The 26,690-nt window shown below is 42.1% G+C and overlaps 1 protein-coding gene and 1 long non-coding RNA gene across 1 annotated transcript in view; both read right to left on the bottom strand.

Annotated features, from left to right (window-relative positions):
• Erich1 (glutamate-rich 1) overlaps positions 1-26,690 on the bottom strand; it is a gene marked incomplete at its 5' end in the record, with an annotated part of 52,793,804 nt that overhangs the window by 14,243,479 nt on the left and 38,523,635 nt on the right.
• LOC102556287 (uncharacterized) overlaps positions 1-26,690 on the bottom strand; it is a 70,512-nt gene that overhangs the window by 42,731 nt on the left and 1,091 nt on the right. The window lies entirely within an intron of this gene.

Genomic DNA, 26,690 nt, shown 5'->3' with positions numbered 1-26,690 from the left:
CAAATTCATCTGGAATAACAAAAAACCCAGGATAGCTAAAGCTATCCTCAACAATAAAAGGACTTCAGGGGGAATCACTATCCCTGAACTCAAGCAGTATTACAGAGCAATAGTGATAAAAACTGCATGGTATTGCTACAGAGACAGACAGATAAACCAATGGAATAGAATTGAAGACCCAGAAATGAACCCACACACCTATGGTCACTTGATTTTTGACAAAGGAGCCAAAACCATCAAATGGAAAAAAGATAGCATTTTCAGCAAATGGTGCTGGTTCAACTGGAGGTCAACATGTAGAAGAATGCAGATCGATCCATGCTTATCACCCTGTACAAAGCTTAAGTCCAAGTGGATCAAGGACCTCCACATCAAACCAGACACACTCAAACTAATAGAAGAAAAACTAGGGAAGCATCTGGAACACATGGGCACTGGAAAAAAATTTCCTAAACAAAACACCAATGGCTTACGCTCTAAGATCAAGAATCGACAAATGGGATCTCATAAAACTGCAAAGCTTCTGTAAGGCAAAGGACACTGTGGTTAGGACAAAACGGCAACCAACAGATTGGGAAAAGATCTTTACCAATCCTACAACAGATAGAGGCCTTATATCCAAAATATACAAAGAACACAAGAAGTTAGACCGCAGGGAGACAAATAACCCTATTAAAAAATGGGGTTCAGAGCTAAACAAAGAATTCACAGCTGAGGAATGCCAAATGGCTGAGAAACACCTAAAGAAATGTTCAACATCTTTAGTCATAAGGGAAATGCAAATCAAAACAACCCTGAGATTTCACCTCACACCAGTGAGAATGGCTAAGATCAAAAACTCAGGGGACAACAGATACTGGCAAGGATGTGGAGAAAGAGGAACACTCCTCCATTGTTGGTGGGATTGCATACTGGTACAACCATTCTGGAAATCAGTCTGGAGGATCCTCAGAAAATTGGACATTGAACTGCCTGAGGATCCAGCTATACCTCTCTTGGGCATATACCCAAAAGATGCCCCAACATATAAAAAAGACACGTGCTGCACTATGTTCATTGCAGCCTTATTTATAATAGCCAGAAGCTGGAAAGAACCCAGATGCCCTTCAACAGAGGAATGGATACAGAAAATGTGGTACATCTACACAATGGAATATTACTCAGCTATCAAAAACAACGAGTTTATGAAATTCGTAGGCAAATGGTTGGAACTGGAAAATATCATCCTGAGTGAGCTAACCCAATCACAGAAAGACATACATGGTATGCACTCATTGATAAGTGGCTATTAGCCCAAATGCTTGAATTACCCTAGATGCCTAGAACAAATGAAACTCAAGACGGATGATCAAAATGTGAATGCTTCACTCCTTCTCTAAAAGGGGAACAAGAATACCCTTGGCAGGGAAGAGAGAGGCAAAGATTAAAACAGAGACTGAAGGAACACCCATTCAGAGCCTGCCCCACATGTGGCCCATACATATACAGCCACCCAATTAGACAAGATGGATGAAGCAAAGAAGTGCAGACAGATAGGAGCCAGATGTAGATCGCTCCTGAGAGACACAGCCAGAATACAGCAAATACAGAGGCGAATGCCGGCAGCAAACCACTGAACTGAGAATAGGACCCCCGTTGAAGGAATCAGAGAAAGAAATGGAAGAGCTTGAAGGGGCTCGAGACCCCATATGTACAAAAATGCCATGCAACCAGAGCTTCCAGGGACTAAGCCACTACCTAAAGACTATACATGGACTGACCCTGCACTCTGACCTCATAGGTAGCAATGAATATCCTAGTAAGAGCACCAGTGGAAGGGGAAGCCCTGGGTCCTGCTAAGACTGAACCCCCAGTGAACTAGACTGTTGGGGGGAGGGCGGCAATGAGGGGAGGGTTGGGAGGGGAACACCCAGAAGGAAGGGGAGGGGGGAGGGGGATGTTTGCCCGGATACCGGGAAAGGGAATAACACTCGAAATGTATATAAGAAATACTCAAGTTAATAAAAAAAAAATAAAATGTAAAAAAAAAAATTGAAGGCTTCCAGTCAAAATACAATATTTGAAAAAATGTAAGAGAATACTGGTAACACAAACCAGTGAGCAAGTCTGGGTTCAGAAGAGAAAAGCAATAGCTGAAAATCAATTGGAGAACAATGGCCAGCCCTATTTTTTATGTAGAACAAAAGTGTAGACAGCGGTTTGCAAAAGATCTGAAGATAATCACATGAATTGATATTTAATCTCATTAGTCACTGAAGATATTTAATTAAAACAGAAATGAGATAACATTATACTCTCACCTAAATGGTAACAATTTTAAAACACAATATCAAATGTTAACAAGAACGTGTAACACAGAGACTCTCAAACAAGACTTGTGGGAAAGTAAAGAGACACAAATACCACCACTTCAGAAAGGTTTTAAAGGACTAAGCCAATACTATATAAATATAGTACTGTAAATATTTTTTTAAAAAAACTCTGTGATCCAGTGTTTCCACTTGTAGATATTTCTTCAAAAGAGATGTGTGAATAAATTACACTGTGATAACAATAGCCAAGATATTATATTTCATGCTATGCTGGTTAGTTTTTAGCAACTTGACACAAAACAGAATAATTTGGGAAATTCATCAACTCCTCAGTTGACAAATTGCCTTCATCAGTCTGGTCTGTGGGCATGTCTGTGGGATATTTTCTTGATTGATTTAGAAGGACCCAGCTCACTGTAGGTGGTACCATTCTAAAGTAAGTGGTCTTGGGTTATATAAGAAAGCAGGCTCAGCAAACCATGGGGGACAAACTAGTAAGCTACATCCCTCCAAGACCTCTGCTTCAGCTCTTGCCTGCAGGTTTCTGCCTTGAATTCCATTTCCCTTGTTGAAGGACCATAACCAGGAAGCCAGATAAACCCTTCCATACACAAACGACTTTTGTCTTTGTTTGCCACAGCAACAGAAAGTGAACCAGGACAGATGGTTATGAACTCAAATCAGGATGGACATGCATTAAAAGTATGATAGCTAAATTATGTTTTGGATTGAATTTTATATATGTGTGTGTGTGTGTTTGTGTGTGCGTATGTGTATATGTATGTGTATTGTGTATTGTGCATGTGTATTGTGTATGTGTGTTGTGTAAGTGTATTTATATGTGTGTATGTGTGTATGTATATGTATATGTATATGTATATGTATATGTATATGTATATGTATATGTATATGTATATGTATATGTATATGTATATGTATATGTATATGTATATGTATATGTATATGTATATACTAGCACCATGCAGAACAATATGGATGTTTCTTGCCAAAATGATGTTGATATTAAGTGAAAACCAAAAAATAAATTCATAGTACATAATTCATTTGTAAGAAGGTTTAAAAGTGGAGAAAATAATCTAAGGGATTAAGTATCAACGTGGTTATTTAGTTATCTGTGGTTAATGGTTATTTGAGGCAGGGGGTGGGGGGAAATCAGTTTGGAGCCAAACAAGGAAGAGATTGGTGGTTGTAAGAATTCTTCCTAACTTGGTCTGGTTAAGTAGATCATGCCCATGTATTCAGTTTTCCTCATCTAACTGACTGGTACAGACGGGGCTCATGCCATTTGCCACACTTCTCAGCCTTGTCAATTAGTGGTGCAGGAGTCTTTGCCTCACGGGCCTGCCAGGCACATTTCTTCCTGCTCTGTTTGCTCTATTTGTACTGTTCCTATTTCACTTTTTCATAGTCCAATATATCAGCAGACATCCCTTAGAACATCTGCATTTAAGAACACAGAAGCTAGGCCTCATGGCACAGGCCTTAAATATCAGCTACTCAAGAGACTGAAGCAAGAACACATGCTCAAGATCACCATGGGCAATGTTGTGAAACCTTGTCCCTGGTGAAATAAAAAGGGGGAGTGGTTTATAGCAGGTTGGAGGAACACTAGTATGTACCAGGCCCTGGGTTCGATCCCCAATACCTAGCAGTGAAAGAAAAAGAAAAGTTTTAATCTTTTCAAATGATGCATACATAGCGGTAACTGCCCCAATTATTAGTAAGCACACACCAGATAACATGGCTGTTTTTTCTAGGCACTAATGATACAAGAATACAACTATAAGACACATAGGATCACTGCTCTCTCAAAACTTATATTTTAGGAGACCCGGGCAATAAGTAACAAGTAATATCCAAGCGCCACACACATACCAGCTTGCCTAGAATCATATAGAAATGAGCAGAGTATAGAGATAGTGGAATAACAAGGAAAAGTCAAGAAGATGGGAGAGAAGTCTTTAGGCCAGACAGAATGCATTTACTGACCAGGAGAGGTTAGCCATGCTCAGATCTGAGGAGACTGTGCAGGCAAATTAAACACAAAGCCTTTGAAGGCTTTTCAGTCTAGCATAATACACGATCTGGTTTTCATCTGTAAAGAGAGCTTGCTAGTGTCTGTGGAAAGAGTAAATTGTAAGAGGAAGATGAGAAGAAGCACTTCCACTGCATGGATGGAAGAGGAGACAAGGTTACTGCCCGTGATGCTTGCTTGGAGTAAGATGTTTGCCTTTTGGTGTGCCTCAGAGAAAACCAGCTGGGTGGCTGTCTTCGTTAGGGTTCTCTAGAGTCACAGAACTTATGGGATGTCCATATGTGTGTGTGTGTGTGTGTGTGTGTGTGTGTGTGTGTGTGTGTGTGTATGTGTGTGTGTATGTGTGTGTGTATATATATATATACATATATATATATGGAATTTATTGTAATGACTTATGGTCTGTAATCCAACTAACCCAACAATAGTCCAAGAATAGGAAATCCAAGAATCTAGTAGTTGCTCAGTCCCACAAAACCAGTTATTTAAGCTGGTCTTCTGTGGAGGTAGATTCCAACTGATATCCTGGCAAGTAATTGCAAGCAGTCAAAGAAGAGCGAATCTTCTTCCACTGTCCATACAAAGGCCTCCCATAGAAGGTGTGACTCAAATTAAAGCTGTGTACTACCTCACCTGGATCTAAACCTTGCTTTGTTCCAGACTAACCTTGAACTCAGAGATCTGCTTGCCTCAATCTCCTGGAATTAAAGGTGTGTACTACATTTCATGGCCACTATGCCTCAAGATTTCCATGTCAAGATGGCAGGTCGGAAACCTGTCTTCCAGCCTCAAGATCTAGATCCCATGTGTGCCCTTCATTTCTGGATTAGAGTTCATTCCAGATGTAATCAAGTTGACAATCAGAAATGGCCATCACAGTGGCCATGTAGATTTGTACGTATGCGTGAAAAGCACACCAACTAAAGGAGAATGAAGAATTCAAGGATGAGTCCTGGTCTCCTAGCATGACAACCAAGTAGGACTGTCATATAAACTGGCACCAATATGAAAAGAAACCTATTCAGTAGAACATTCTCTCAAACTGTTTTGTGCTCCTTATAGTTAGAATATGTAACACCCCAGGGTGACTATGTATGACCAAACACAAGGTATGGACCCTTCCGGGTAAGGTTTATAAGAGAAATAGCACTCAAAAGTGTGAGCATGTGTGTAAATATTTTTAAATCCCTGGGGTTTAAATCACTCAACTTCACAAGAAGTATAGATGACAAAGGGAAGTTTAGTAGTGACAGATTCCAACATTCAGAAGCAATGGGAGGGAAAAAAAATCAACAAGGAACACTAACACAGAATCTGTCACAGTGGACAAGTCAGACAATGGGCAGACAGCTCTGCAAAGAGGATGCACCACCCATTGCAAGGTCTGTTGAGACAACAAAGACAGACTTAGAGCCTTCACCAAACTCTGCCACAGCAGGGTTCTCAATGATCTGTATATCATGAGGTTAAATATCTCAAATAAGGTATCCTTGTATGGAAATGTTAACTAAAAGCCTGGTTGCCATTACTTTAAAAGACAGAAGACATAGTGTGCTGTAGAGGGATTCAGAACAGCCAAACAAAGTTTCTCAAAGTTAACTACCAAACAGAAAAGTGTGTGTGTGTGTGTGTGTGTGTGTGTGTGTGTGTGTGTGTGTGTGTGTAAAATGAATTATCAGAGTTACATGTAGCAATGGTTTAGATCTTAAATGTACTTGGTCACCAGATCCTAACACTATAGGGAACGAGTCTTAGGGAAAGGCATCTATGTCATTGGAGGTGTTTGAAGGAGATGATGACACCACACTCCTTTCTCTCTAGTTAGTTTCTAGGTTCCACGTGTTAAGTAGATGTCCTTTGCCAAACACCCCTGATGTGATGAGTGTACCAGAAGCAGTCCAAGAAACAGGCACAACAACTGTGAATAGAATCTTCTAAGACTGGAGGAAAAGAAACTTTTCCTTCATGTAAGTTGATCGTTTTCAATGTGTTCTCACAAGGATGAAACTCTGACTAACGCAAATGTATGTTTGAAACATCTTTATTTCTAAAATTAATAGATCTGTTAACAAATGGATGCTTTCTGTGTAGTCTCTTGGCTTCTCTCAACATGCTTGAAGCATCTCACTGCCGACACTCAGTATGCTTTCCAAACATCCACAGGGGATATTTAGTCTGCCAACTGTATTGAAAATTCAACTGGAGTCTTTCTCTAAACTTTCTGTTGACACTATCAGAGTTAAGTTGGGGGCATATAAACACAAGTACTGTGTTTATAAACAGCACCCTCCAGTATAAGATTTTATGAAAAATGTCATGTCCTGTATAGGCATTTAGAATAGGAATATTCAGGCAATGTTAGCCAGAAAGGTATTCTGACAGATAAGCCTCCCAGAATGTTCTAGAAGAGGGGACAAAATTACCAGAAAAAGACATCTATTAATCTGGGGCTTGGTAGTCAGTGATTTAAAGTAAAGCCAGCATTCTGCTTTGTAATTCTTATACAAAAAAAAAATTAAACTTCACTAACACAGACACACACACACACACACACACACACACACACACACAGCAGAATACACAAATTTGGGTTTAAATAGTTCTTGGGGACAGAAGGCAAGAGATAGGTTGGCCAAATGGAATCCATAAAACAGGGGACACCTGATGAGAATCTCACTAGCACTGGCCTGCAAATGTTCATAAGAAGATTTCTAGCATTTCTGGAACTCATGACACCTGGGTCACAGCCGTTCCATGTGTAGTGAAAATAGACCAGGGTCATTAAGGAATCCATGTCTGTCCCTGCCACCTACTTCTTGGCCCCTGTATCACTATTCTTCCTAGCTACCGTCTCCTGTTCCTGATACCTTCTTCCTGTCTCCTGACATCTTTTTTCTGTCTCCTGACTTCATCCTGTCTCCTGCCACCTTCTTCCTGTCTCCTGCCACCTTCTTCCTGTCTCCTGCCACCTTCTTCCTGTCTCCTGCCACCTTCTTCCTGTCTCCTGCCACCTTCTTCCTGTCTCCTGCCACCTTCTTCCTGTCTCCTGCCACCTTCTTCCTGTCTCCTGCCACCTTCTTCCTGTCTCCTGCCACCTTCTTCCTGTCTCCTGCCACCTTCTTCCTGTCTCCTGCCACCTTCTTCCTGTCTCCTGCCACCTTCTTCCTGACTCCTGCCACCTTCTTCCTGTCTCCTGCCACCTTCTTCCTGTCTCCTGCCACCTTCTTCCTGTCTCCTGCCACCTTCTTCCTGTCTCCTGCCACCTTCTTCCTGTCTCCTGCCACCTTCTTCCTGTCTCCTGCCACCTTCTTCCTGTCTCCTGCCACCTTCTTCCTGTCTCCTGCCACCTTCTTCCTGTCTCCCGCCACCTTCTTCCTGTCTCCTACCACCTTCTTCCTGTCTCCTGCCACCTTCTTCCTGTCTCCTGCCACCTTCTTCCTGTCTCCTGCCACCTTCTTCCTGTCTCCTGCCACCTTCTTCCTGTCTCCCGCCACCTTCTTCCTGTCTCCTACCACCTTCTTCCTGTCTCCCGCCACCTTCTTCCTGTCTCCTGCCACCTTCTTCCTGTCTCCTAATACCTTCTTCCTGTCTCATGACATCTTCTTCCTGACATCTTGTTCCTATCTCTTGCCCCTGACATCTTTTCCTGTCTCTTGACATAGTCTTCCTGGCGCCTGTCTGCCCCTCTTTCTTCTCAGATGTTCTTTTCCTGGTTTTCCGTCCTCTTTCCTCCCCTAACCTGTAGCCCTCTTCCCTGCTTTCTGTTCTCCCCTACTTCTGTAACCAAATTTACTCTCTCAAATACCTTTCCTTCCCCAGTCCTTCTATGTTCCCATCCTTCTGAACTGGGGCTTTGGAAGATAATAAGAACAATACCCCCATGTCAGACTATTTTATGTCTTACAGCAGTTTATAGCTCCTTGTTTATTTCCAGGTGATTTCTTGCCCATCTATCATGTGTTGGCCCTTTACAACGGCCTACAATACTGAACTATCATGAGCACATCATCAAGTTCAAAGGGCACCACTTTCTTCATGACTCCTATTCTTTTGGGAAGAACATCCACGTTAAATACCACCCTCTGTCTATCATCAATTCCTGTCCCTACAAAGAATTAGCTGTCTGCCCCCAGCCTTAATTAAGCATTTCTAAACATGAGCCGTGCAATTTTCAAAGTGAGGTTTGTATTACAGGCGTAATCCCTACGTCCTAGATTCACTGCTGAGCTTCAGAGAGGCAAGCTCGGACTGTACAGAACAATCGTTAACTCCCATGCCAGCAGGAGGCTGCCAGTTAGCAAAAACACATCCACTGAGTGTCACTTCAGCCTCTAGGAGGGCATGAGAGCCATTCACTCTTGTGGCTACTCCGCCGCCATCTTGCCTTGCAGTCTTACCAGTATTTGCTTAAACCCAGACTGGAGCCTCTGGCGTGGACCATCCTTTCAGCATTGCTAATGATGCAATGGATCTCCCGCATTAGCTGACACATCACTCCTTAAAGTCAAAATTTCCAAGCGGAAAAAAAACCTTAAAATAGTTGAAAGGCAAAAGCAGAGTAGCAACTGAAAGAGACTTCTACACGGAGTTTTAATTCATTCCCAGCTTCCGCCTGTTCTATTGACAAATACGCCACTTTAATCTCTCCCTACCAGGCCTCTTACACTGTGGTCAAGAGGCCACTTTATTAGACTTTCTTTTTCTCATCCATTGGTTATAAGAAAGGTTATGGGTACAAATACCTCACAGCCCGTATTAAAAGGACATACTGCCAGGAAAAAAAATTATATAGTCAGTCTTGCTAAATTAGTTTACCTAAAATTGTATGTGTGAGTGATTTTAATCAAAATCTAATTTCCCCTCTTTTTAGAGTAACTGAAATGAGATTTTTCTAATTTACTTTTCGCGGTTCAAGTCTCTCATAATTCTTCTATGGTCGTGACAGCGCCGTGAACGCGTCGGCTGCTACAAAGCATTAAAAAAAAATTAGATTTTCAAATTGATGTGCTAAATTAAAAATGTTTAATGTTTCTCATCAAAAGGCACAGGGTATGCAGGGGCCTCCGGTACAGTTAAAGGCGTCGTATTTTTTTTTTTTCATCTGTTTCTTTAATTCACAACCCAGGGCAGCTGTACTGTGGAAATTAACAAGCTCTAAGTAAAGGAATCCTTGTAAGCGGCATCCTCTGAGAAGCTTCCTTTTAATTTCCTTCCATCCCTTGACACGGTGACCTTAAGGATGTCATAATAAAAATGGATGCTGGCGCCTCAGGGTTTGCGTTTTGTTTATCTGCTTGCCGTTGTGCATGGGTGTACAGTTTTCTTTCTCCCCTGCCCCAGTTGGAGTTCACCAGATGTTATTAGGGCTTGTGAGCCTCTGAGTAATTGTAACACTCAAGCTTGACTAGCTAATTCCAATGATTTAGAAAATCATATTACTTCTGTAAATTGGCTCCAGTTGTTATATTAAAAATCCAAGCTTCTCCTTTTACCAGGGGATTGCTGCCTAGCTCAGGGCAGGGCTGGGCGCGTCCTAGGAGCCTCATACACAGACTTTACTCAGAAGATGACTCAGCGGGTAAAGAAAGGGCTTTGAATAACAGCCATGTATCGACTTCCCTGACTGTGCGGTTCTTTCTAAGCAGTGTGTAAGAGTTCAGGATTGTCCCTTGTTGTGAAAGTCAACCTTATTTCTGAGATAATCATGCATGGAGAATCCAGTTCTCCGGCACGACCTTTCTTTTCCTATTATAAAATTTGAGCACAAAGCCCAATTAGGGATAAGGCAGGAAATCGCCTATGCCACGCCCACGTACACTACATCCGGTTAGAAATTTAAAGTGAAAGCAAGTTCATGGAAAAGAACTAGGACAATAATACCCGTCCTATAAGCTTATTCTGGAGAGCGAGCATGACGTGAGTAGCCATGACCAGGATTTGAAGTGGAGGAACTCTAAGATATAGAGTATCACACCAGAGGCAGCATACTGGGGTCTCGAAGGGTGAGAGTGAACACTAGGAGAGTTGGAACACTGCATTCTAGACAGGGACCCCTAAAGGGAGAGACAGACCTTTCAGTTCCAGAAAACAGAGAGGGTTTCTGCTTCTCACAGGTTCACAGCAGTTGATAGGGAAACTCCATCCCACGTGATCTAGGCTGGCCCAGCTTACCGGCTAAAAATAAAGCCCCGATGAAAACCAGCTATAATTCATGGTTGTCCTTTGACTAGGGATCGGGGCACTGGGTTTCCTTACAGCTACTAGTGGGACAGAGAGAGCTGTGCTGCATCCTATCAACAGACAGAGAGGGGAGCTGCAGGGGACCAGCTTGACATCTGAGAGACCAAAAGGGTCTGTAATCTAACAGCTCTCATGTTTGTGATTCTGATGGAGACAAACCAAGCAGCACATACCCAGGCGTCTACCCAAGAGCATGCCCCACCCCATAAAAATCTATCTCTGTTCCACGGTATCATCTCTCAGAAGCTGGTTTAATTCATAGAAAACTACCAGTGCCCCCAGCACAGGTGTCGGTCCACAACTGAGTAACCGCGGCTGTCCTTCTTGATCCAGAGAAACAACAAAAGCCGTGGTTGCTTCAGCCTTCAACTTATTTTTTTTCTCCTTAAAGCTATAGATATTTTTAAACAGCTCATTGGTTTTCTTCCCTTTTTTCTCCCACTCCTACTTCTTTCATTAAATGTTATCAACGTGTTATTTTTTTTTTCTTGGCTTGCTTCTTTATTCAATAAGGAGTTACTGACTTAATGAAGAATTCGGAGGCTTTGATGGAAACCCTGGTTGTAGGCACTATCAATTATTTCCTAAGCTGCAACTCTTTCCCCTGCAGGAACTGGCATTTCCTGAGAACCACAGAGAAGCTTTGAAGGTGGAATAAGACTCGAATGGCCTAAGGTCCTTCTAGACAACAAGAGAAGTACAACCTGAAGGGGGATGGGCAGGGACAGGAGGGCTCCCCTATGACCCACTGTGTCCAAGGGGTTCAACACCAAAGAGTCTCTTTACCTTTTAACATGAGCTTGTACCTCAAGCCGCAGTGGGATAAAGAACTAAAACTTGTCTAAATGTGAAGAGAAAGCCTGCGGGGACTTTGGGATCTGGCTTAGTAATTGATGTTTATTGCAGGGACCTCAGGATTGGGCTCAGTAAATGCTTCTTAAGGAGGAAACAAGAACATTCAGAGAAATCTTACACTGCCAGTTCATCGGTGCTTTAGAAAGCAAAAATATCATTTACCTTGGACTTTAAATCACCAATGGGTGAAACTTTACCTGGCCTTGACAAACTTCACAGAGCAATTAGAGTTTCCCAAAGAAACACAATAAGTCTTTGTAGGGAAAAGATATCGCATAGGAATTGACTCACAGGAAGACCATGAACAAGATGAGAGCTATGAAAATGGGTGTTATAGTTCAATCTGGGCACAAAGGGTTAAAAACCAAGATCATTGTATCAGAGGGCATTTGAAGCCACACGGCCCTTTCCAACTTGCTGAATGTGTCTTACCAACACCTCTCTGACCTAGAGAGGTCCTCCGTGAATTAAATGATGTCAGCCCACATTGCTGAGGGCAGATCGGTCTTATTTTAGCAACTTACTCAAATACCCGTTCCTTTTACAAACATCTTCTCCCGCTAGACACTATGTTTTACTAGATATCTGGACATTCCTTGTCCCAGTCAAGTTGACATGCAAAATTAACCATCACGTAGAGCCTCATGGTAACAGAGGTATTCATGAAGCTATCTGGAGGAATAAATTATATTTAAGCGCCTTAGAAACACACATTGATGTATGAACAATAAAAGTTAATTACATATCATTCTGATACATTCACACAAAGATCTATATTTGGCAAAACATCCTGGTAACATTTTGTTAGCCTAGCATATTTACTATGCCCATTTGAAAGTAATAAAAAATGGCATTTCTGAAAAAGTATACCATAATTCAATCTATTCACTACCCCATTCTCTGAGCACAAACCAGGGAGATCTCACATAAATCCCGAGGAAATGTTCTGCCTCATAAAGTGCTACTGACTGATAGGTCACATGGGTGGGCAAAGAATGTGTTCTACCCGGTGATGCAATGGAAGCCACAGAGATCCAGGAGCCAGCGTCACTAGACTCCAGTAAGGTAGAGAGTGGAAACTTGGGCCTGCGTGCTTTCTGCCTCCCAAACTCATTAGAGTCAGATCATTACACTCTGTGCTACCTTTTAAATACGTTTTTAAATTTTCTGTTTACATCCCTATGTGTTTATGATGCACCGTAGTATATTTTAGTACATGTATTTATTAGGTAGATATCAAATCAGGGTAATTAACATTCATCATCTTAACCTTTATTAGTTCTCTATAGTGAGTACATTGAAAACACTCTTTTTAAGTTTTTAAGTATCTTCATCCAGCTTTCAGATAGGCCCACTAAAATCATCTATCCATTGACCGATATTCCCTTATATCCTTCCCTGCCTTCCTGACTCTTCCTAGACTATGAATGCCATTATTCCATTCTCAACTACCATGAGATTCATCTTTTTAGATGAAGGGAAATTAGACAGTGTTTGCATTTCTGTCTCTAGCTTCTTTTGCTTGGCATAGCATCTTGGGGGGTCTTTCCATGTTGTCAATGACAGGATTCGGTGCTTTTTTTTCTTGTTAAATAGTGTTCTATTGTACACACGCACCCATTTTCTTTATCCGTCCACCTGTTGATGGATATCTAGTTTACTTCCATATCCTGTTGTGACTCACACAGCCATAAACATGAGTGTTCTGATGTCTCTTCAACATGTGAACTTTATTTCGTTGGGGTGATATTACTAGTATACGTTTTAGTATACAATTGATCACTATGCTGTTTTCCATAATGGTTGTAATAATCTGCGTTCCCACCCCCAAGCTATCAGAGCCGCCCTTTCTTGACATCTCCCATGCTACTGTACTTCAATCTGTAACAAATCATTCTAGAATAACAGAGGAAGCTGCTGTGTAGAGCAGAGCCTCCCATGGTCGTCAGTATTCTTGCCACACAATGGCGTTGTCTACTCCCATTGGCTCTCCATATAACAACTACACATGCTGTAATTTTCCTTCTCCAAAGTCTACCGTGTGCATCTATGCCCACTGTGGACCTGTTTTGTACATAGGCCTAATCATCCAGAACAAACTTCCCTCCTTGCTTGATAGGAACACACAGAGAGAGTGTATTTTCTTTCCCCATCTTAGCTCCAAAGCAATCAGTTGACAAGTCCAGTGCAGACCCCTGTGGTAAAGTGAAATACAAAGACTCTCTAGGTAGCAGGTGTTTCCCTGTTAATGACAGCTTAACTGGTGAAGTATTGAGCACAGAGCTCTGTCCTTTCTTCCCTGCTGTTTGCATTTGGGCTGGAAGCCAGCCACAAATCTGCCTTGGTGACATTTCGGGTCAGACTATTATATCAAGAATTTCCTATACAACAAATTGGATAGTGTAAAGACTCCTGCCTGCACCTAGGTGACTGGATTCAAAAGGAAAGGGGAAGGACCATCCAGAGGAATGAGGCCTCTCAGGGCTGTGTAGTCTATGATGAAGCTTCAAGGCAGTCAAAGGGAATGAACGGCATCTGAACTTGATGAGGATATTGATCCGTGTGTAGGTATGAAGTCAAAGGAAGAAAATTACAGAGTAAGGCCACAGCATGAATGAGAACACGTGGAATTGTGGAATCATGTTTAAGACTGCTAGAACTTCTCTGTCACTTCTGCATTCAATAGATCGGAGCCCTTCAGCCATTTAAGTGGCAAAGAAGCGGGTCAGCTGTGACAGTACCTGAATGTTAACATCCCTAGGTCCCATCTACAATAAGTCTAATTGAGTAGGAATGAGACAAAAAAAAAAAACTATGCACAATAAAGAGATTGTTTTTCTAATTATGCTGCAGGGAAGACTTTCCTGATGTGGTTAGGGAGTGAGAAACACCCTCCACCCATCACACCCCGGACCCCCCACCTCACCCCACCCCCACTTAACACTGATTTTCCCCACGAGCGAACTTGAGCCCCGGGACCACAGGTAAGACCAACTTTTCTGTTGCAAGAAAGCTGCCTGGTGAGCTTGGGACACACGGAAGCAGAATTCCTCTAGGACCGGGCACGTTCTGTGTTTACCAGAAGTCCAACACCCGCGGATCCCGGCCTGCAGCAGCTCTCTGCCCCCAGACCCTGTGAGAGAGAGACCCAACCGCCTGGTCAGGTGGGCACTCCTGAGGCTGCAGAGCGGAAGAGACCACCAACACTGCTCACCCCTGCCCACATCCCTGGCCCAAGAGGAAACTGTATAAGGCCTCTGGGCTCCCGTGGGGGAGGGCCCAGGAGCGGCAGGACCCCTGTGCCTGAGACACCACAAGAACCTGAAGGAAACAGACCGGATAAACAGTTCTCTGCACCCAAATCCCGTGGGAGGGAGAGCTGAACCTACAGAGAGGCAGACAAGCCTGGGAAACCAGAAGAGACTGCTCTCTGCACACACATCTCGGACGCCAGAGGAAAAAGCCAAAGACCATCTGGAACCCTGGTGCACTGAAGCTCCCGGAAACGGCAGCACAAGTCTTCCTGGTTGCTGCCGCTGCAGAGAGCCCGTGGGCAGCACCCCACGAGCGAAATTGAGCCTCGGGACCACAGGTAAGACCAAATGTTCTGCTGCAAGAAAGCTGCCTGGTGAACTCAAGACACAGGCCCACAGGAACAGCTGAAGACCTGTAGAGAGGAAAAACTACACGCCGGAAGGAGAACACTCTGTCCCCATAACTGACTGAAAGAGAGGAAAACAGGTCTACAGCACTCCTGACACACAGGCTTATAGGACAGTCTAGCCACTGTCAGAAATAGCAGAACAAAGTAACACTAGAGATAATCTGATGGCGAGAGGCAAGCGCAGGAACCCAAGCAACAGAAACCAAGACTACATGGCACCATCGGAGCCCAATTCGCCCATCAAAACAAACATGGAATATCCAAACACACCAGAAAAGCAAGATCTAGTTTCAAAATCATTTTTGATCATGATGCTGGAGGACTTCAAGAAAGACGTGAAGAACTCCCTTAGAGAACAAGTAGAAGCCTACAGAGAGTAATCGCAAAAATGCCTGAAAGAATCGCAAAAATCCCTGAAAGAATTCCAGGAAAACATAAATAAACAAGTAGAAGCCCATAGAGAGGAGACACAAAAATCCCTGAAAGAATTCCAGGAAAACATAAATAAACAAGTAGAAGCCCATAGAGAGGAGACACAAAAATCCCTGAAAGAATTCCAGGAAAACACAATCAAACAGTTGAAGGAATTAAAAATGGAAATAGAAGCAATCAAGAAAGAACACATGGAAAAAACCCTGGATATAGAAAACCAAAAGAAGAGACAAGGAGCTGTAGATACAAGCTTCACCAACAGAATACAAGAGATGGAAGAGAGAATCTCAGGAGCAGAAGATTCCATAGAAATCATTGACTCAACTGTCAAAGATAATGTAAAGCTGAAAAAGATACTGGTCCAAAACATACAGGAAATCCAGGACTCAATGAGAAGATCAAACCTAAGGATAATAGGTATAGAAGAGAGTGAAGACTCCCAGCTCAAAGGACCAGCAAATATCTTCAACAAAATCATAGAAGAAAACTTCCCTAACCTAAAAAAAGAGATACCCATAGACATACAAGAAGCCTACAGAACTCCAAATAGATTGGACCAGAAAAGAAACACCTCCCGTCACATAATTGTCAAAACACCAAGCGCACAAAATAAAGAAAGAATATTAAAAGCAGTAAGGGAAAAAGGTCAAGTAACATATAAAGGGAGACCTATCAGAATCACACCAGACTTCTCGCCAGAAACTATGAAGGCCAGAAGATCCTGGACTGAGGTCATACAGACCCTAAGAGAACACAACTGCCAGCCCAGGTTACTCTATCCAGCAAAACTCTCAATTAACATTGATGGAGAAACCAAGATATTCCATGACAAAACCAAATTTACACAATATCTTTCTACAAATCCAGCACTACAAAGGATAATAAATGGTAAAGCCCAACATAAGGAGGCAAGCTATACCCTAGAAGAAGCAAGAAACTAATGGTCTTGGCAACAAAACAATGAGAATGAAAGCACACAATCCAAATATGAATATAACGGGAAGCAATAATCACTATTCCTTAATATCTCTCAACATCAATGGCCTCAACTCCCCAATAAAAAGACATAGATTAACAAACTGGATACGCAACGAGGACCCTGCATTCTGCTGCCTACAGGAAACACACCTCAGAGACAAAGACAGACACTACCTCAGAGTGAAAGGCTGGAAAACAACTTTCCAAGCAAATGGTCAGAAGAAGCAAGCTGGAGTAGCCATTCTAATATCAAATAAAATCAATTTTCAACTAAAAGTCATCAAAAAAGATAAGGAAGGACACTTCATATTCATCAAAGGAAAAATCCACCAAGATGAACTCTCAATCCTAAATATCTATGCCCCAAATACAAGGGCACCTACATATGTAAAAGAAACCTTACTAAAGCTCAAAACACACATTGCACCTCACACAATAATAGTGGGAGATTTCAACACCCCACTCTCATCAATGGACAGATCATGGAAACAGAAATTAAACAGAGATGTAGACAGACTAAGAGAAGTCATGAGCCAAATGGACTTAACGGATATTTATAGAACATTCTATCCTAAAGCAAAAGGATATACCTTCTTCTCAGCTCTTCATGGTACTTTCTCCAAAATTGACCATATAATTGGTCAAAAAACGGGCCTCAACAGGTACAGAAAGATAGAAATAATCCCATGCGTGCTATCGGACCACCACAGCCTAAAACTGGTCTTCAATAACAATCAAGGAAGAATGCCCACATATACTTGGAAATTGAACAATGCTCTACTCAATGATAACCTGGTCAAGGAAGAAATAAAGAAAGAAATTAAAAACTTTTTAGAATTTTATGAAAATGAAGATACAACATACCCAAACTTATGGGACACAATGAAAGCTGTGCTAAGAGGAAAACTCATAGCGCTGAGTGCCTGCAGAAAGAAACAGGAAAGAGCATATGTCAGCAGCTTGACAGCACACCTAAAAGCTCTAGAACAAAAAGAAGCAAATACACCCAGGAGGAGTAGAAGGCAGGAAATAATCAAACTCAGAGCTGAAATCAACCAAGTAGAAACAAAAAGGACCATAGAAAGAATCAACAGAACCAAAAGTTGGTTCTTTGAGAAAATCAACAAGATAGATAAACCCTTAGCCAGACTAATGAGAGGACACAGAGAGTGCGTCCAAATTAACAAAATCAGAAATGAAAAGGGAGACATAACTACAGATTCAGAGGAAATTCAAAAAATCATCAGATCTTACTATAAAAACCTATATTCATCAAAACTTGAAAATCTTCAGGAAATGGACAATTTCCTAGACAGATACCAGGTACCGAAGTTAAATCAGGAACAGATAAACCAGTTAAACAACCCCATAACTCCTAAGGAAATAGAAGCAGTCATTAAAGGTCTCCCAACCAAAAAGAGCCCAGGTCCAGACGGGTTTAGTGAAGAATTCTATCAAACCTTCATAGAAGACCTCATACCAATATTATCCAAACTATTCCACAAAATTGAAACAGATGGAGCCCTACCGAATTCCTTCTACGAAGCCACAATTACTCTTATACCTAAACCACACAAAGACACAACAAAGAAAGAGAACTTCAGACCAATTTCCCTTATGAATATCGACGCAAAAATACTCAATAAAATTCTGGCAAACCGAATTCAAGAGCACATCAAAACAATCACCCACCATGATCAAGTAGGCTTCATCCCAGGCATGCAGGGATGGTTTAATATACGGAAAACCATCAACGTGATCCATTATATAAACAAACTGAAAGAACAGAACCACATGATCATTTCATTAGATGCTGAGAAAGCATTTGACAAAATTCAACACCCCTTCATGATAAAAGTCCTGGAAAGAATAGGAATTCAAGGCCCATACCTAAACATAGTAAAAGCCATATACAGCAAACCAGTTGCTAACATTAAACTAAATGGAGAGAAACTTGAAGCAATCCCACTAAAATCAGGGACTAGACAAGGCTGCCCACTCTCTCCCTACTTATTCAATATAGTTCTTGAAGTTCTAGCCAGAGCAATCAGGCAACAAAATCAAGGGGATACAGATCGGAAAAGAAGAGGTCAAAATATCACTATTTGCAGATGACATGATAGTATATTTAAGTGATCCCAAAAGTTCCACCAGAGAACTACTAAAGCTGATAAACAACTTCAGCAAAGTGGCTGGGTATAAAATTAACTCAAATAAATCAGTTGCCTTCCTCTATACAAAAGAGAAACAAGCCGAGAAAGAAATTAGGGAAACGACACCCTTCATAATAGACCCAAATAATATAAAGTACCTCGGTGTGACTTTAACCAAGCAAGTAAAAGATCTGTACAATAAAAACTTCAAGACACTGAGGAAAGAAATTGAAGAAGACCTCAGAAGATGGAAAGATCTCCCATGCTCATGGATTGGCAGGATTAATATAGTAAAAATGGCCATTTTACCAAAAGCAATCTACAGATTCAATGCAATCCCCATCAAAATACCAATCCAATTCTTCAAAGAGTTAGACAGAACAATTTGCAAATTCATCTGGAATAACAAAAAACCCAGGATAGCTAAAGCTATCCTCAACAATAAAAGGACTTCAGGGGGAATCACTATCCCTGAACTCAAGCAGTATTACAGAGCAATAGTGATAAAAACTGCATGGTATTGGTACAGAGACAGACAGATAGACCAATGGAATAGAATTGAAGACCCAGAAATGAACCCACACACCTATGGTCACTTGATTTTTGACAAAGGAGCCAAAACCATCCAATGGAAAAAAGATAGCATTTTCAGCAAATGGTGCTGGTTCAACTGGAGGGCAACATGTAGAAGAATGCAGATCGATCCATGCTTATCACCCTGTACAAAGCTTAAGTCCAAGTGGATCAAGGACCTCCACATCAAACCAGACACACTCAAACTAATAGAAGAAAAACTAGGGAAGCATCTGGAACACATGGGCACTGGAAAAAATTTCCTGAACAAAACACCAATGGCTTATGCTCTAAGATCAAGAATCGACAAATGGGATCTCATAAAACTGCAAAGCTTCTGTAAGGCAAAGGACACTGTGGTTAGGACAAAACGGCAACCAACAGATTGGGAAAAGATCTTTACCAATCCTACAACAGATAGAGGCCTTATATCCAAAATATACAAAGAACTCAAGAAGTTAGACCGCAGGGAAACAAATAACCCTATTAAAAAATGGGGTTCAGAGCTAAACAAAGAATTCACAGCTGAGGAAGGCCGAATGGCTGAGAAACACCTAAAGAAATGTTCAACATCTTTAGTCATAAGGGAAATGCAAATCAAAACAACCCTGAGATTTCACCTCACACCAGTGAGAATGGCTAAGATCAAAAACTCAGGTGACAGCAGATGCTGGCGAGGATGTGGAGAAAGAGGAACACTCCTCCATTGTTGGTGGGTTTGCAGACTGGTAAAACCATTCTGGAAATCAGTCTGGAGGTTCCTCAGAAAATTGGACATTGAACTGCCTGAGGATCCAGCTATACCTCTCTTGGGCATATACCCAAAAGATGCCTCAACATATAAAAGAGACACGTGCTCCACTAAGTTCATCGCAGCCTTATTTATAATAGCCAGAAACTGGAAAGAACCCAGATGCCCTTCAACAGAGGAATGGATACAGAAAATGTGGTACATCTACACAATGGAATATTACTCAGCTATCAAAAACAACGAGTTTATGAAATTCGTAGGCAAATGGTTGGAACTGGAAAATATCATCCTGAGTGAGCTAACCCAATCACAGAAAGACATACATGGTATGCACTCATTGATAAGTGGCTATTAGCCCAAATGCTTGAATTACCCTAGATGCCTAGAACAAATGAAACTCAAGACGGATGATCAAAATGTGAATGCTTCACTCCTTCTTTAAATGAGGAAAAAGAATACCCTTGGCAGGGAAGGGAGAGGCAAAGATTAAAACAGAGACTGAAGGAACACCCATTCAGAGCCTGCCCCACATGTGGCCCATACATATACAGCCACCCAATTAGACAAGATGGATGAAGCAAAGAAGTGCAGACCGACAGGAGCCGGATGTAGATCGCTCCTGAGAGACACAGCCAGAATACAGCAAATACAGAGGCGAATGCCAGCAGCAAACCACTGAACTGAGAATAGGTCCCCCGTTGAAGGAATCAGAGAAAGAACTGGAAGAGCTTGAAGGGGCTCGAGACCCCAAAAGTACAACAATGCCAAGCAACCAGAGCTTCCAGGGACTAAGCCACTACCTAAATACTATACATGGACTGACCCTGGACTCTGACCCCATAGGTAGCAATGAATATCCTAGTAAGAGCACCAGTGGAAGGAGAAGCCCTGGGTCCTGCTAAGACTGAAACCCCAGTGAACTAGACTATGGGGGAGGGCGGCAATGGTGGGAGGGTTGGGAGGGGAACACCCATAAGGAAGGGGAGGGGGGAGGGGGATGTTTGCCCGGAAACCGGGAAAGGGAATAACACTTGAGATGTATATAAGAAATACTCAAGTTAATAAAAAAAAATGTAAAAAAAAAAAGTAAAAAATTAAAATAAAATAAAATAAAGGCAAAAACAAAAACTGATATTCCCTATGTTCAGCAGAGAGCATGATTTCACACCTATCCCCTTTCTCCTTGCCAGGGCTTTGTGGCACCAGTGGGTCAGCCACCCTCCAAGGGAGATCTCACACCAGAAAGGAGTTACATAACACAAACTGGACTCCACGGGTCTGAAGAAAAAGAGAGTGAGGACATAAAGTTGGATGATTCAGAGGAGGGGGATTGGGAGGAATGTGATCAGAATACACTGTGCAAAATTCTCAAAGGCTGACTTAAAAGAAATTTGTGATTTTTTTTTCAACGAAAATCAAGGCTAACACAATAATGTTTTCAGTATAGCAGCCAGCATGAACCACAGAGAAGGGGATAATCCATGTTAGGGAGCACCAGAAGAAAGAGAAGGCCCTGTTAGAACTGGAACAAGGTTCTTTGTAGAAAAATCCTGAAAACTGGGTCATAATGTCCAGCCTTGGCTAGTTAAGTGTATCATTCTAGATTTTGACAAGAGGTGTTTGCTTTTGCTGGGAGCTGAAAGTTAGGATCAGAAGTGTCATGGTAGTGTGCTCAAAGCAAGCAGAGAGATAGGAAGACAAGGATCAAATGGGAAGGAGAGAGCTGTGTGGGAAGGAATAGGCTTGTAATTCCTCATTGAAGACTTGGGCAAAGGAATAGTAAGTTCAAGGCCAGCCTGGCTGTACTATACTGTGAGAACCTTTCTCTTAGTGTGTGTGTGTGTGTGTGTGTGTGTGTGTGTGTGTGTGTGTGTGTGTGTGTATGAATATGTTTATGTTAATGTAAATGATATGTGAGATAGATAGATAGATAGATAGATAGATAGATGATAGATAGATAGATGATGTAAATGGATACATGATAGATAGATAGATAGATAGATAGATAGATAGATAGATAGATAGATAGATAGATAGATAGATGTGTATGTATAATTTTGTCAATAAAGGAGAGGATTTGAGGAATGAAAGGAGTGGAGATGATGTTGGGCTATTCTGGGGTACAGGAAAAAGACTCGGGATGACAATATCTCTAAAAGTACCAGGCTTAGCTGTACAGTTTTAAGTTAGGTGAGGTCCTCGCACTGAGAGGATGTAGTGGACAGGCTCTCCATCCTTAACTAAAACGTTATCTCTACTTACAACCACTTGCAAACAAAAAATTAGATTTCTGCAATGGAGTCGCACTGGATATAGAAATCACGCTTAAGGGCAGGACCCATGCTTAGCAGTGGATGGCCAACTCAGCAGTGTCCTCGTAGATTTTTTTTTTTTTGTCTTATATTGCTTTGTTTGGACATTTTTATAGGACTGGTCTTTTGTATATCCTAATTGATGATTTTGGGGGAGGAAGTTATGGATATTTTATTTATTTACATTTCAAATGTTATCTTCTTCCCCAGTTTCCCCTCAAACCCGCTATCCCTTCTGCCCTCCCCCTGTTTCTATGAGGGTGCTCCCCCACCTACCCACCCACTCCTACCTCCCTGCCTAGGCATTCCCCTAAAGTGGGGCCCTTCACAGGACCAAGGGCTTCTCCTCCCCTTGGTTCCCAACAAAACCATCTTCTGCTACATATGCGGCTAGAGACATGAGTCCCTCCATGTGTACTCTTTGGTTGGTGGTTTAGTCCCTGGGTGCTCTAGGAGGTCTGGTTGGTTGATATTGTTGTTCTTTCTATGGGGTTGAAAACCCTTCAACTACCTCAGTCCTTTCTCTAACTCTTCCACTGGGGTCCTCATGCTCAGTCCAGTGATTGAGTTCTGTACATGTATGTGTGTGTGTGCATGATTATTAAGGTGTGTGTGAATTTTAAGAAAAATTCAGTGTGTGCATGCATTCCTTGTGCTTTTTGCTTTTTCTTACTCTGATTTATTTGCTTTTTTTTCACTTGCCTGTTAGTTTTCTTAAGAAAGGGAGAAAAATGAAGACACAGAGCTGAATGGGTGGAGAGGTGGAGAAGATCAGGGAAGAGAAACCATAATCAAAATATATTGCATAAATTTTCAATTAAAAAAAGAAAATAATTTTGTTAAAAACAAAAAGTTAAGCAACAAAGAGCTAAGCCAAATAGATGTGTTCTTAGAAAACACAAAGTAATTTTGTGAAAATAATCAAAGGTAAGTATGAAATTATCTGTATACTGGGATGCTTAACATAATTTCTTATATTTAATTAGAAGTAGTAAAATAAACAAATATAAAAGAATTACTAAACTAACAATTAAGTTACAGAATATCTTAAATATCAACCCTACTATTTTATTTTTTTAAGAAAAATTCAGTTCGTGGTATTTTTTCACATCATTGGAGTCATATGATATCACCATCAAAACATTTCAGAAACGTCCAAAGGAGGAAATGCAAAGGCAGGTGCCAGCCCCAGAGAAAAGAGGCCATAGAACACCAACACTCCAGAGATACGTGTCAGTCTCTTCAGGCTGTGACAACAAAACACCGCAAAAGGGATGACTTCATAAAGACCAGAAACGCATTTCTCAACTTCAAAGACAATGGCTAGAATGAAGGACTCACATCCTGCCTCACAGGTACCCATCTTCCTGCAATGTAGCCACGCAGCAAATAGGTGGGAGACCTCTGAAGGGTCTTTTCAAAAGGGAACCAGCCACCCCCAAAGGCCCCACCGTTTAACATCCGTAGCCTTGGTAGCTAAAGACTTCAGCTTGTGAGTTTGGGAATTCATAGCCAACCAATCTATTCCAGCTGTCAATGCCGCAGGAGAGAGTTAAAATAGAAGAAGAAAGAAGAGGCAGGAGGGATAGGAAGACGTAAGAAAGGCTCCCTGCACAAGAGCTTGTTGCCTGACACAGTGGGATGGCCCTAATAGACAGAAAAGGAAGGGAGAAAGCACAGCAAATGTACTGAACTTTGTTGTTGATCTCCTTGGTGTCCAGAGGGAAGAAAGAAAAGCCCTTTCCAGACAAACACAGTGGTAACAGGAAATGAGCAGCTATGTGCAAGAGAGCAAGGCTTATAAGATACTCTCTTTCTAGATGCTGGTTTTACTGGGTTTAGTGTGCAATAGGGTCTTGCTACGTAACACTGGCTGCCCTAAGTTTAATTAGCCCAGGAAGTACTATGCAAATTACTGGGGGAAGAGAGAAAAATCAACAGTCTTCCCCAGCTGTGACTACCTGGGTAAGACATTCTCAATAGTGTAATAATGGTATGAATGTTATGAAGGTAACTAACAGCTTCTCGTGTTAGATTTATGGTCCATTCCACAGGAAAAACTCGTAGTATAAAACTGGCTAACAACCTATGACAGGCAAGGTCCTATGCCCTAGGAGATAACCTACTACTGTTATCTTGCTCAGTTAGCTTAATACGAAACTGCCTAGTAAGCTCTCACTCCTTCTCTGAGAAACTTCTTCCTGCAGCTTGTTTACAGGACTTCAGCCAACACACAGCCTCATACCAGGTTAAAGGGCAGAGAATATCTGTGGGATGCTTAACCATTCATTGGATATCTAGATCCTACTACAGCTTCCCAAGGCTCAAGCAACATGTAAGAGAGGAGGTGCAAAGACAGTAAGATCCAGTGGTCCAGGAGGGCTGGGGTGAAACAGTGGCTTCTGGATACTTCAGAGGTGAACACTCAGAAGGTGTAGCTGTCTGTAGAAAACCCTGAACAAAATCAAGCCAGTAAATTGTCCATCAAGGGCAAGGAAGGAGATCATGAGACCCCATCCCTAGCTGAGAGATATTGGTAGTTGACTGGGAAAGGAGTCAGTCTTCTTCAGGCCATGTCTTCTCTTCAGCTTTCCGTGTTCTGAGGGATGGCTATCTTAGTCAGGGTTTCTATTCCTACACAAAACATCACGACCAAGAAGCAACTTGGGGAGGAAAGGGTTTATTCAGCTTACACTTCCACATTGCTGTTCATCACCAAAGGAAGTCAGGACTGGAACTCAAGCAGGTCAGAAAGTGGGAGCTGATGCAGAGGCCATGGATGTCACTTACTGGTTTGTTTCCCCTGGCTTGCTCAGCTTGCTTTCTTATAGAACCCAAGACTGCCAGCCCAAGGATGGCACCACCCACAAGGGGCCCTCCCCCCTTGACCACTAATTGAGAAAATGCCTTACAGCTGGGTCTCATGGAGGCATTTCCTCAAGGGAGGCTCCTTTCTCTGTGATAACTCCAGCTTGTGTCAAGTTGACACACAAAACCAGCCAGTACAATGACCCTATTCCCCTTAGCACCTGGATGTCACTAGCTGGCCTGGCAGGATTATTAAGGTGGAAAAAAAGAAGCCATGAAGTTGGAGATGAGAGAAGCTGGAGGGAGCAGTGGAGTTAGTTTAATCAAAATGTATGCTGTGCGTGTATGAAATCTGAGACGACTGGATAAATAAGCAGAAGTGCTTAGCTAGTGATCCCGGTGAAGCAGAGTAGCTGCGGCTCTCACAAATGGCTGGCAGAACCGTCGACTGATACAACCACTTTGGAAAAACACGCTGGTAGCTTTTGAAAAGTTAAACACACACTAACCAGCAATCTCATCCCTACATAATTGGCCCGTGAGAAATGAAAACATATGTCCACATTTTAAAAAAAAATGCTACTTTAATCATTCTGGCCCCAAACTGGAGGCAAGTCAAATGACCTTCAGTTGGTGGATGGATAAACAAACTGTAGTAGACCCATATAACTGAAAACTGTTTGCTCAGCACTAAAAAGGAGCAAACTGTTGACATACTCAGCCACACAAATGAATCTCAAATGTATTGTGCTGAGGAAAAGCAGCCAGACGCTAACTGCTTTCTACCGCACAATTGCAGGGATGTGACTTCGGGGAAAGGTACAACGTGAGAAAAAACAATCAGTGTTGCCAGAGGCTAGGGCACAGCAGGTCCCTGTATGCTGGCGTGAGGAAACGTGGGCCCTAGGAGCACTGTTCTGTGCTCTGTGCTTGACTAGGGTGTGGGGGCACTGCTGTGTGCATCTTTAAAACCTCGTAAACCTATGTACCAAAAAAAAAAAAAAGAAAATACTACATTTACCACAATTTAAAAATATGTAAAGTGAGAGAGAAGAGGAGAAACTAGTAGAAAGAAGGATTGAAAGGTGAGAAGTAAAGAAAAACGACAGTAGGCAAAGAGGATGTGAGAAAACAATGTCTGGTAGGACACTGTACAAAAGCAGAAACTTAGTGTTTCTTATTTCAAAGTTCCACACGATCTCAAAACAATGTTTTGTAAAACTACCTGTAGCATTATTAATTTATAATCATAGATTTTACGTGGATTTCAGGTCTAATGGTTGCTGGCATTTAGTCTAGGCTCCGCCCCACAGTTACCTGGCAATAGCCAAGCATGCTTTTGCTTGATTCAATATAAAAGGAGCTGCTTGCCCCTCCTCACTCTCTTGCTCTTGCTCCTTATCCTCTCTCTCTCTCTCTCTTCCCCTCCCCCTTCTCTCTCCTGATACCAACACTCAGAGCCAACCTCTACTCCTCCCTCTCCCTCTCCCTCTCCCCCTCTCCCTCTCTCCCTCTCTCCCTCTCCCTCTCTCCCTCTCTCCCTCTCCCTCTCCCTC

Source organism: Rattus norvegicus, chromosome 16 (genome assembly GCF_021556685.1).
Source record: "Rattus norvegicus strain SHRSP/BbbUtx chromosome 16, alternate assembly SHRSP_T2T, whole genome shotgun sequence".
NCBI classification, from domain to species: Eukaryota; Metazoa; Chordata; class Mammalia; order Rodentia; family Muridae; genus Rattus; species Rattus norvegicus.
The sequence above is the reverse complement of the archived record's forward strand: the minus strand, read 5'-3'. Positions and strand labels throughout refer to the sequence as shown.